Source organism: Ursus americanus, chromosome X (assembly GCF_024610735.1).
Source record: "Ursus americanus isolate L20-20 chromosome X, mUrsAme1.1.p, whole genome shotgun sequence".
Lineage (NCBI taxonomy): Eukaryota > Metazoa > Chordata > Mammalia > Carnivora > Ursidae > Ursus > Ursus americanus.
The window spans coordinates 115,436,635-115,449,350 of record NC_142164.1 but is presented as its reverse complement, the minus strand read 5'-3'; the positions used below and the strand labels follow the sequence as shown (position 1 = coordinate 115,449,350).

At 44.6% G+C, this 12,716-nt stretch overlaps 1 protein-coding gene across 3 annotated transcripts in view; it reads right to left on the bottom strand.

The window, feature by feature from the left end:
• Positions 1–12,716, bottom strand: part of MID1 (midline 1) — a 573,199-nt gene that overhangs the window by 152,992 nt on the left and 407,491 nt on the right. The window lies entirely within an intron of this gene.

Here is a 12,716-nt window from a genome sequence, read left to right as displayed (position 1 = left end):
TGTATCTACCTTTCACTGCGGCTCACCTTACCAACGGAGCTGATCTAGTGAACTTACAAACGGGCTGGCTGCCCATCACCTCAGCAGGATGGGAGGAAGGCTAGCTGGCTTCTTAGAAACTTAAACCCATACTAAAAAAGAATTCCCAAAGTCCACTTTCTTCACTCCCATAAACAGTAACTATTCAACTCTTAGCCAGCGTGATTTCAATGCAAATCTACCTTCGGATTTCAAAAAAAGAGCAAGTCGAGCAAAGACTACTTTGTGCAGCACCAGTGATATATTTTGTTTCCCGAAGAAGTGGCCAAAATTCTGTGAGACTAATTCAGTGAATATTTTTAAATTCTTGTATGAGAGGCAAAAATAACAAGTTAGCAGATCACGAACGGGCAGTTTTAAGAGTGTCATCTACATGGGCTTAGTAGAACTCTGCCCAGTTCTCTGAAAACTCAGCAGCCCAATATCTGGACCGGGAGGTCCACAACCCCACCCCAGCCCCCCATCTTAGTAGGCCAAGGGCCCACCTGGTGACACAAGCTGGCTTGTACTTATTTCGGAGCCCTTCATTATGACCTAGACCACCCTCAGCACTATTGACATTTGGGGTCGGACCATTCTCCACAGAGGGTGCCGGGCTGTACGTCGTGGGATGTTGAGCTGCACCCTGGTCTGGGCCCACTGGTTGCCAGCGGCATTCTCAGAGCCATGACGATCAATAATAATCAATTACCAAATGTCCTCTGGAAGGGGGGGTGGGTAAAATCACGCCAGATTGAGAACCATGGATGTACCAGCTCTGAAATACTGGTTCTCAAGCTACAGTGTGCAAGGAAACTTCTGGGGACACTGTAAAAAATGCAACCCCCAAAGCCCCTGCTCCTGTTCCAAAGGAATCTGATCTGTTGGTTTGAGGAGGAGCCTGGGAATCTGCATTTTTGTGTCATCCCCCGCCCCATCAAAGGCCTCTGATTCACTTTGAGATATACTGTACCTATTCCTGCCCTAGGTATGCCCTCAGCCCCGGGACATAGGGAGCTACCCAGAGCTGCCGCCATTCAGTATCACTTGAGTTAAGTCCCAAGGTGCATCTCCTTTCTCACTTTCAACAGAAGCTTCTCACAACTGCATTTGCCTTCTGCGGTCATCATCTCACAGGTAAATGTGAGCTGGGATTTCCTCTCGCCACCACTGTGCCCTTTCCAAGTTTCATCCATCTTTCTTCTCCTTTAGCCCAATCCCCTACCATCCTACAAGGTCACATGTCACCCCTCTTCTGTGCTTTGCCCAATGCCCCAAGACAAATTAATCCCTTCCCTTCTCTGTGCTCATAAAGCAGTTCTTAGACAGCCGGTAGTGTGCTGGTAAATATTTAACAAGCAGCTCTCAGGGGAAAAAAAACAACAACAAGATTCGTAGCAGCCTTTGCCGATTTCTGTGGTGTAAATACTCCCTCCTTTCCTACCATAAGGACACGAACACAGAGTTGGAAAGAGTGGTGCCAAATCAGGAGATGGTAAGCACCAGCTTGAGCAAACCATGATACACCTCTGTTGCCACTTCCATTGGATACTGTCATCCTCTTCTCTGGAGTCTCTCTCCTATTAGACTGTAACACTCTCAAGGGCAAACATGGCGTCCCATTCATCTTTGCAACCCCGGCCACTTGCACTGTACGTGCTGTGGAGGAGGTGGTCAACCAACGTGTGCGGGAAGAGAACGCAATGCAATGGCGGCTTCCCCGAGACACGGACACCCATCTGACTGCTGCCACTGCCACAGCAAGGAAGGGAAAAGACTCTCATAGAAACTTAAACTCTCACAGTTACCTTTTTACCATAATATCATTATCTCTTCTGTACTTATGAAAACAATAAGCACAATGCCATCTTCCGTCCTAACACTCCGACATCTGAGCATCATAAACAGACCAGAGTGAAAGACTAGAGGCCGGCCTTCTAAAACAGAACCTCGACTTCATGGACATATTTGTGAGACACTGTATTTTTTATGTTTTTATATGAAGGCATCACACACTTTTGCATCCACATACTTGCGCATTCTATCAGTTATAGATTCCAAAGATCTCCAGGAGGGATATATACGATAACCCCTGGGAAGTCTATGGAAGGGCATTTCCACCGGTAAGAGAGACAGTAACTGGTGATGGTCATCTCGACCATCTTCTCATTACGCACTAACACAGGAATGCTAATGGTGGTGTCATTAACAAACACCACCTACAAGTGCCCACTGTGAGCCACGCGTGTTGACAGGTTCTTCACAAACGTGCGCCATTTACTCTCTCCACCAAAACACCGAAAAGTAGACATCACCGTTGTCAGGCTAAGATGAACAGACGAGATCAGGAAGGCAAGGTAGATAACCCAGGATCTTCTTGTTATAAATTGCTGTACCAGGAATCAAGTGTTTGGGATCAGAATAACTCTGCTTTGTGTTATAAAATGCGCTGTTTCTAGAAGTGTCCAGAAAACGCCTAAAGAAAGTGGATGGTGTAAAAAAATGAAGTCTTTTTCATTTATAAATAAATATAATTTTTAAAATTTCTTTTTTTGTGTGTAATTTTTAAAACTTCTAATGAAATAAATGGCCCCTTGGGGGTTGTCCACTAAGTGAGCATTAGATCCACTTACTGGGAACGGTGTAAGCAAGTAAAGTGAAACAGGAAAGTTGCTTTGCCAAAGGAGAAGATGTTCTCTTCTGCAGTGTGTCATTAACCGTGTTTGCAAATAACAGCTGAAGGGATGTTTTAGTGTTGTTGACGGATATTCCTTAAAAAGTAGCCTAGACCAAAAAAAAAAAAGTAGTCTAGATAACAGTCCTGTGTGGTATGTGGAGGTTTAGTTATAAACAGACCTGCACAGTAAATGTCACATAGGTGCCTGAGCAGGTGGCCCTGGGTAGGCCCTACTGGACATGACTGGGCATGAGCATGGCACCTCACAGGAGAGCTAGCAGGACCTGGGTCACCTTGTTCTGTGTTCTGTTAGGGTCAAAGCATATGGGATTATCATTTGTGTAAGTAAATCATGGTTGACTATCAGTAACTTCGTATAGTTTGTTGAAATATGTGTCAGGACACATCATTAAAAGTCAGTGAAAACCAAGCTGATATTGCCTAGTCAGCCACCTGGGAAGTGTGCTTGGTACAAGTGCAATCTTTGGGGTCTATGAAAAGAGAGAATTTCCTCTCCTGCAGAGGTTCCAGAAACCCAGTTGCTTTATACTTATGACAGCAGAGAAAAATCTGAGGAATACTGTATTTGAGGTAATTAGTGAAGGCAGTTTCAGTCGACAACACAAGGCCCTGCTTAGAAAAAAAGAAATAATTCTTATTTATAGAACCTATAATTCTTACAGGAGGTCACAAAAAAGCAACAAGTTTCTACTCACTGGGCATAGGTACTCGTTAAGCCAGTTTCTTTGATTGGTTGATGGAGGCAATGTGGCATACCAGCAGCACGGGTCATAGATGCGATCGGGAATCCATTTTTGGTGTCAATATAGCCGGTAAACTCACCGGTGGACGTCAAGTAAACCAACTGACATCTTTAAGCCCAAATTTTTCAGGGGACGGTCAGGCAAATTATGGACTGAATGTTGGTGCTCCCCCAAGATGCATATGTTGAAATCCTAACCCCTAATGTGATGGTATTAGGAGGTGGAGTGTTGTATTTGGAAGGCGATTAGGTCATGAATGTGGAGCCTCATGAATGAGACTAGTTCCTTGTAAAAGAAATCCCAGAGAGCTATCTTGCCCCATGGCCTCGGGAGGACGCAGCAAGAAGACAGCTGTCTGAAGCAGGAAGTGGGCTCTTACTTTCCACCCAACGGACCCGCACCTTGATCTGGGACTTCCAGCCTCCAGAATGTGAGAAATAAATGTCCGTTGTTTATAAATCCCCTAGTCTGTGGCGCTTTGTGGTAGCAACCTGACAGACTGAGACAGATGAAATCATGAGTGGGAAAGCTTTTTTGTAACTATTGCTTATATGAGTGTTTTGGATGACAGACTCTGGAAAGAAGGGAAGAAACCTGTGAATACAAAAATGGAAGGAATAGACCCAGTATAAGAAATGGTTTTGGAGAATGTACCCTAAGGGCAGACTTGCAGACAGGACAGAACTGACTAACTGGTCACCAGTCAGGGTTTTCAATGCATGGAACTTGATATTTCCTCACTTGAAAATTAAGGATTTAAAACAAATCATGCTATTTAAAATTTTAATCATATCTTAACTATTTAATAATTCTTCGCTTTTAGAGGTGAAATATTTTGACATTTCCTAGTTTTTGTTGATGGGATTAAATATGGCTGATCCTTCCTTATCTTCTTTTTAGTAATCCGGTAAAGGTTTATGCATGAACTTGGCAATGGTTTTTATATACTCCTCCCACTGTCAAATATTCTCTACACTCCCAATTAAACCTTCTGCTTCATGTCAACACAGTAATATCTTACTTCCCCACAGTAATTCCTCAATTTCCAAACCATCTACTTTTTTTGCTACAATTTTGTGCTTAAATTTGCAAGAAGAACGTTATTATAATAATGTATTTTTTACTTGTCTTATTAACCCCTTTACTAGATCCTGCAGCCGGTGAGGTCTGTTTCAGTCAGGGTTCTCCAGAGAAATAGAACCAGTAGGCTATATAACACACATCTTGAGATTTATTTCAAGGATTTGGCTTCTGTGATTGTGAGGACGGGTAAGTCTGACGTTGGTAGGGCAGGCTGGCAGGAGCTCATCCTATGGTTGAGGCAAAATTTCTTCTCTCTCAGGGAAACCTCAGTTTTGCTCTTAAGGCCTTCAACTGATTGGATGAGGCCCACCCACATTCTCAAAGATAGTCTACTTTCTTCAAGTCAACGGATTATAGCTGTTAACCACATCTACAAATGCCTTCACAGCAGCCCCTAGATTAGAGTTTCAGTGAATAACTGGGTACTATAGCCTAGCCAATGGACTTGTCGTATATACAAGCACACAGTTTATGATCAATTAGTCAATAAATGTTTACTGAATTATTGCAACTAATAATGATAATTTCAAAACCACTATCAGTAGAAGGCTTTCGCCTCTATAAATGATGGAATTTTGCTAATAGATTTATTATGTGCTTCTCAACTGCAACACTGGAAGGTAGGAGCTATAAAATTTTGAGATAAGATGATTTCTAACTGATGATTCTATACCAGGTCATACTATTCATCAAATGTCAAGATAGAATGCAATTTTTTTTTCATAGAAAGACTCAGAATTTTTGCATCCCTTCTACTCTTTCTTTGGAATCTACTCAAAGACGGGTTTTAGCAAAAGGAGGGAATTAAGCCAAGAAAGATAAGCCAATGGGACTCAGAAAACAGAGAAGTCAACATAAAGAGAAACAAAGATGGTGGATGTGGCCCTTCTAGAAAGGCCCCCATCTAAGCTGTAGCAGGAAGATGAACAACTCCTGGACAGAGGTCTCCAGGGGGAGAAATGATACTGATAGATCACATTTGAGGATGAACAGGTGCACATGGATATAAGCAAAAGGCGACACTATTATTAGTTCCAGGAAAAGCAAAAGAATGCACATAAAAAGAAGCCCAGTCCTAAGACACTCCTTAAACCGGCAGCAATCTCTGATACAGATCTTGTGGCAGACACTACTGGGAGCCAATCCAGTATCCATCTTGCCCTTGTTTCTTTCCAACAGAACTTCAGTGTATTTGGTGGCAGAAATGTGCCCAGCTGAAGAACATTTCCCAGTCTCCCTGGCAAGTGTGGGTGCTGATATGAAACTGTATGCCCTATGGAAATTTAATAGAAGCTGCTGTGGAGGGCTCCTGAGAAAGCTCTTAAAAGAGACGCAGTTTGCCCTTCGCCCTTCCCAATTTCCCCACCAGGAGTAGGCATGCAGTTATCTGAGGGACAGGGGCTGCTGTGTCACCATGAGAGGGATGGGACACGTGGTCAAGCTGGCAAACAGGAAAGACAGAAGGATCCTGGATTCCCAAGGACATCTTAGAGTCTCTGAATGAGCTCTGAACTTCACGTTCTGTGAGAAAAATAAATTGCTAATTTGTGGGAGCCAATGTTTTGGAGTTTGTGTTCATAGATGAACACAGCTCCTAACGGACACAATTTCATTGGGAGGACGTGGGGTGGGCTGAGGAGGGTGGCGCAAGAGAAGTCATTTCTTCCTGATCCTATGCAGGATGTGAAAGATAAGGTCTAAAATTCATAAGCCAAGAAAGAGCAATAAAAGCATATTATGGGAAATATGAAAGTACATATCAGAGGAAATATTTACAAGTCAAAAGTGATTGTTCCTAGAATGGAGTGGGATGGCTGTTTTTATTACAAGTCTTTAGTATATTTGTACTTCAAAGATATATTACTTTGATAAAAATTAAAAATAATTAAAAATAAACAAAAAAGATACGCCCCGGTGATTAAATCAATTTCTTGTCCTTAAACTCACTTCCTGTATTAGCAGTATGTTATGATTATCAGGCCCATAGTTAACCAAAGAGTCAGGGTAGAGCATTCGAGAAATTATATGCCTGATGGCCCATGTTGAACCTCAAGGGCAATGTCACCATGTCATGCACATATGATCTGATGGGCATTTCCTCTCTCCCCCACCACAGAGTTAATTTGCTCGGAGTTTATGACCGCTTTGCCATGTGTAGCGGCAAATACATATATTAGACAGCCCTGATCCAAACTGTTTTAGACTAACATTCTTTTAGATCTCCAGGAATCAAAATCCTACAACCCAGATGTCTTTTTTTTTTTAAGATTTTATTTATTTATTCGACAGAGATAGAGACAGCCAGCGAGAGAGGGAACACAAGCAGGGGGAGTGGGAGAGGAAGAAGCAGGCTCATAGCGGAGGAGCCTGATGTGGGGCTCGATCCCATCACGCCGGGATCACGCCCTGAGCCGAAGGCAGACGCTTAACCGCTGTGCCACCCAGGCGCCCCCAGATGTCTTAAAAATTCATTAGAGACTAATTAAAAAAAACCCATTTTCTTTTTATTCCTAATTGACATCATTCTTGATTCAAATTCATTTTTTAAAAATTGTGTTTAAGTATGGCTAGGAATAACTGGTTACACTTCTTTATATTATTACCACTTTACTTCTTATCCTTATTCTTTCCTCTCTCTTATTTTTCTCATATATTAGTTAGTCTCTCAAACCTTTAACATTTTAATGCTCAAAGCTGATTTTTAAATTAGCCTTAGAGATTAAAAAGGCATTTACTTTTGTGAACCGGATCTCAGTTTTTATACGTTAGAAACAAGCAAATCAGGCTGGTTCTTTGATAATCACATGGACAGAAGGTGAATAGAAATTTTAATCAAAAGAAGCTTTGAACAGGATTTGCGCTCCTTGCTTGTAAAAAGACAATGCTTTATCCTTTAGATTGACACTTCTCAGATGCACAGAAAGACTGCTGAAATGGCTGTATTTTTTCCCCTGATTGGCACGACTCAGTAAGTGGTTCCCAGCAGAGGAAAAACTCACGATGAGCCAGAATCATGGCTTACATGCTTCTTTCCTTTGCTCGACACAGATCAGGCTGGGTTTTTGTTGTTGTTGTTGTTGTTTTGGTTTGGTTTTTTTGTTGCTTTTTTACTCTCTTTTCATAGGCAAGAAAAGAATAGCTGCTCTTATTTCCGTAGAACTAGATGGCCCATCATGAGTTTTCCCTCTGCTGGGACCCACTTAGGAAAATTCACACATACTGAGATAGGCTTTCCTCTATTCCCCTGATACAAGATGCAAGATAAACACATTGAATCGTGGCAAGGGGAAAAATGCAAACGTTGAGTAGCAGTGCCTTGCCTTACTCCATATTTACGAAAGAGCTCTATGAAATATCTGAGGAGCTGCATTCAAATGAAGTTTCATTTTATTTCTCCTTCGATTTAATAATTTCTGAAAGGAAGGGCTTACGTTGCTTGTCTATTTTATAAATGGTGCCACAATTTACAATCATTTCCATGTGAGTGATGTAAATAATATCATACAACGAACAGGATAACCGTACCGTTAGGTGTAGCTTTATCTGTGTCGTATCAAAAAGCCCTACTGCTAGTTCTCCTAAACTATCTCTGTGTGGGCAAAAGATAATTACGTTACGGTCATCTTCAGAAACCAACCCACTGGCTATACTTTTCTCCAACTGGGCAAATTAATCTAACGCAATTAAAGGAACTCAAAACCACCTGATACACTCTGCTCTAAGAGGTCTAACTCAGCTAACCCTCAAATTAAGAGACGTGAGCTACCGAGTATCTGTGCTGCGTGGAACGAGAGGAGATGGCAGGAATCGCGGATCTCTCGTGGACCATTATGCATCAGGCCCTCTCGAAGATGGAGTGAGTTTCTGGGGTGTATATAAGAACCTGGAACCCATGTCTCTGACTCCAAAACTCGTGCTCTTTCCGGCACATGGTGCTGCCACCCTGGTCCCAGAGGCAGCTCTCCTTTGGAAAGAGGCGTCAAAGCCCGGCGCGCCCGGGCACGACTCGCTGCAAGGCTCCCTCACCCCCGGTGCCTCATACAGGAGTGTTTGGGATTCACTACTTGGATTTTGATCTGGTTCTGAAATCGCCAACCTCAACCCACCTCCCAAGCATCTCACACTGCACCTTCGAGCTAAATCGGGCGTTCACCATCATCTTTGAAAACCCACTGAAGCACTTGAGTGATGTTTATTTGCTTTTAATGGCTCTCCAAATTTGGACTGTGTTCCTTTGATCATTTCTAGATAGGAGAAAAAAAAACCCCACGTATATGCCTATCGATGGGGTACGCCTCATGGCAAAAGACGTCGCTGTTGCAAGGCAGGATGTGAACTTTGGGGCTATTTCTCTAGGACTGTAAATGAGGTTTTCCTTCTACATTCAGAATTTCTCCAAGGCTTTCCCATTGGAATATGTTCCTGTGATTCATTTCCACAGTTAGGAAAGCACGCAGCCCACGGAGGGCTTTTCCTTGTTCTAAGCTAACCGGAGCATCGGCGGATTAGACGTTGATTTCATTAGCAACACACAGATATGTGTAGATCCCTAGGAGTTGGTTTTCATCACTCCCGGGGCATCTAAGATCTCAAGTGTAAAGACAAGGGTTTCTACAAGAAACAGGCTGAGGACTCTCAGGCCTTCACCCCGTGCTAACGAAGATGCAATGGCATACCTTCCGTACGCCTGAACGGTCAATCCTGCCTTCGGCAAGTATTTACTGCACGCTCATCACAGGCCCGGCGTTGTTTTAGGCGCTGGTGAGGCAGGCAGACAGGTACAAACAGACTGGGGGCTGCCCTCGTCAGTCAGCGAACCTTCTAGTGGAGGGACAGAGACAGACAATAAATAAATACAAAGACGTTCTGGCCAGGGGTAGGGAGTGGCGGGGTGGGGGGTGGGTAGGGAAGTCGGCATTTCATAGGGTGACAGGTCCGCCGAGTTCGAAGGAAGCAAGGAAGCAAGACTTTGGGCTCTGGTGATGGGTGGGGCAGAGTTATCCAGACAGGGGAAGCAGTAATGGCAGACGCTCTAAGGCCAGGACACACTCGATGAAAGGAGCCTGTGACAGTTGGAGCAGAGTGAGCAAGGGTGACAGCGGTAGGAGCTGGGCCTCAGGAACGTGAGCACGTGAGTGTGGTGTGTTGGGGGGCAGCTTTTGCAGGTCACGTGGGACTAGTAGATCACCGGAAGAGTTTTGGGTTTTCTTCAGAGCAAGGCAAGGGAGACTCTGAGGCTTTGGTGCCGAGAAGTGACAACAGCCAATCAACTTCCTAGAGCTTGGTGTGACTGCTGGGTCCTACTGGGCAGAAGGAAGGTCGCTGAGGACGCTTTTTTGGTCAACCAAGTCAACCAGGTCGGAGGTGGTGGTGAACTGGGGCAGGCATGGCAGTGGAGACGGGGAGGCCGAGCCGATGGGGTTTGCTGACAGAGTGGAGGTGTTAAAGAGTGGACACTAGGATGACTTCCAAGTTCTTTTCTGGAACACAGCTGGAAAAATAGAGTCACCGTTTACTGACATGGGGACAACTGCGGGGAAAGCTGTTTGGAGGAGGGGCCCTTTCCCTGCTTCGCTCTCCTGTGGGGGGATGGGGGAGGGGTTCTGGAGGCATCGTAAAATCGTCCAGATGAAAAGAAGGTCCAGGGATATGTGAACCAAGCCAAAAAGTTTATACTACACATGGAAAAAAACACTGCCCATAAATACTTGCTTTATTATTCCCAATCAATGCAGCACAGCGATGTGGCTAGGAGCGCCGATTCCAGAAACAGTCTCAGTCCGAATATCAACGTTGTCCCTTAATAACTGTGTGAATACGGCCCATCTGCTTATGCTCCCTCAACATTGTGATTTGAATAAAGCAATTTGTTTACAAATAATATTTAACATTTACGGAGTGCCTTCTAAATGCCAGACACTTGTGAGCACGTTCAATTCTCCCTTACCCCCAAGAGAACGGGTACTAATAGCATCCCCACTTGCCAGGAGTGAAAACTGAGACACAGAGAGGCAAAATGACTTGCTGAGGTCATAAAGCCAGGAGGCTGCCGATCCTGGCTTACACATTCAGGCTGACTGGCCCCTGACAACATGCTCTTAACCACAGAACCACGGAAACGCAGCACAGAGTAAACACTCACAAACTGTAGCTTGTGTTACGATGACGTAACTACTAAAACAAGAAAATGCCCAATGGTCACTCATACGTTTGTGAAACTTGACTTGGACTCATAGTGTGACTCAGTTTCAGTCTGTGCCTCACTTTCTCCAGCTCTGTTTTGGGTGCACAGCCTGTGTTCTTCCTTCGGTGGAATGCACAGACACGGCGCCCCCTCTGCTGAGAACAAGGCATCCATCCTTCGAAAGTTGCCTTTAAAAACACCCAAGGGGCACCCGCCTGGCTCAGTCAGAGAAGCATGTGACGACTGATCTCAGGGTTGTGAGTTCGAGCCCCACACTGGGCGTGGAGCCTTCTTAAAATAAGAAAAGCAAAACAAAAAAACACCCAAGGCATAGGAGTCCTTAAGAGTCAGAAACCCTGCCGTAAGTGTGCAAATGTTGGTTTCTCACTCTCATCAGTGATATCCAAGACTGTAACTTCTTTACTCGTGTTCCAGATACACTGGCAAGCAGCTCCGGGGTAGGCGAACGAGCCTCAGTTGCTCACTTTGCCCTCCGTGTGAATCATGGAAGTCTCGCCTCCGCCCCAGAGGGCTCACAGATGGGGCTGTCCCGAGCCTCTGCGCCTTACTTCTTCCAATTACAGTCACATCCTCTGGCCTAATGAGTTTCTAAAACTAGTTTTCATTTTATTTAGGGCAAGTTTCCAGATGTGTTTTAAAATTAATCAGCACTAGGAATAAAAGATAACACGACCCCTGGAGCTCCTGCAAATCCATTCCGTAACTGAACACACTGTTTTAACACCTTTGTATCTAGACAAGTTTAAAGGGACTATGCCACGCCCTTTTCTTGCTTTACATCTCAGACTAGTCACTTGCTCTCTGAACTTCTGTGTCCTTATCTGCACAATGAAAGCACCAGCTGACTTGTCTGCCCTTCGAAATCACCTGGAAGAGACTTAAAAGATACCTGCGAGAGGGTCCCACTCCCAGAAGACTCTGATTTAATTGATCTGGGCTGGGCCTGGGTGGGATTTTTTTTTTTTTAAAAGCTCCCCTAGGGATTAGAATGAGCAGCCCAAGGTGGAGAACCTTCCGCTGGTCTAGATCAGTGGTTCTCAAATGCTAGCATGTGTCACAATCCCCTGGAGGGCTTGCTAAAACACAATTACCTGGCCCCACCCCAGAGTCTCTGATTCAGCAGGTCTGGAGTACTGCCTGGAAATTTGCATTTCGGACAAGTTCCCAGGTGGTGCTGAGCCCCTGGTTTGGGACCCTCTTCTCTGTATCAGGGGTCCGCAAACTCCGGCCCTCCGGCCAAATCCTGCCCACCACCTGTTACTGTACGGTCGCCGGAGAACGGTTCTTAATGCTTTCAAATGGTAGAGAAAATAATCAAAAGAATTCTATTTCAAGTCATGGGAAAAGTATATGAAATTCAAATTCCAGGGGCCATAAATGAAGTTTTATTGGAAGGCAGTCACACCCATTCGTTAAACCAAGCCGGGGCCTGGTGTGACGCCCTGCTTGCCGATGAAGTCAGCCCTGACTGACAATGGCTCACACTTGAGCTTGGGGTGCTTGCCTCCTGAAGCAGATCAGAATACGGCCCCCCAAATATGCTGCTTTGGCATCAGGATTATTTTGAGCTAAAGGCAACTAAGAACTGGGGCGCCTAGCTGGCTCTGGCGGCAGAGCACGCCGCTCTTGATCTCGGGGTTGTCAGTTCGAGCCCAACGTTGGGTATAGAGATGACTTAAAAATAAAATCTTAAGAAAAAAAAATAAGGCAGCTGAGAACTAACAGATGCAGGAAGATTTCTCTGCCGGTGATCCCCCCTCTGGGGGAGAGAAGAAGAGTGATTCTTCTCATCGAAAATGGGGTGTCACCACCAAGATGAGTTTGCATAAACAGACCATACTAATATAGCCCCTCCCTGCCGGCAGTTCCTTCGTAGATCTCCTCGTCATTTCCTCACATTTTATCGTCCTTAAAGCCCAAACCCTCTTTCCTTTGTGAAAAGGGCATATAAGCCCTCGAGTCTCACTGC